Raw genomic sequence first — 503 nt, forward strand, 5'->3', positions numbered from 1 at the left:
CGGCGGGAAAAGGTATGCCGCCGGGTCCCCTCCTCTCTCCTGATACTGTCCGGCGTTCAGTACATGACCGAGCGCCCGACTTTTCAGAGGGGGGTGACACCAAAATGACTGTCAGTCATTTTGGTGTCACCCCTCCAATGGTGTCACCCGGGTGCGGGCCGCACCCCCCTTGTGACGCCAATGCTCATGGGAGTTGTAGTGCCACAAACATCTGGGTTGCTGTGGTTACCCACCCCGGTTATAGAGCCATTTATTCCACACTGCATACATCTACGAAGTGGGAAGCGATGATTTGAATGCTAAAATGAGGAACAATCCTCTTATTTTCGAGATGAGCGATGGAATGAGACATGTGACACCTTCTGTTCTAAGATGACTTTCGTTGCTTCCAGTTCTTCAGCTGTCACCACTAAAATGCTATCACATACGGAGCTCACAACCTCCCAATAAAGTTAAAAAAAAAAAAAAGAGGAAATAAAGTTTAAAAATATATAAAAAAAGGC

Source organism: Nanorana parkeri, unplaced genomic scaffold (assembly GCF_000935625.1).
Source record: "Nanorana parkeri isolate BGI_ZX_2015 unplaced genomic scaffold, ASM93562v1 scaffold385, whole genome shotgun sequence".
Lineage (NCBI taxonomy): Eukaryota > Metazoa > Chordata > Amphibia > Anura > Dicroglossidae > Nanorana > Nanorana parkeri.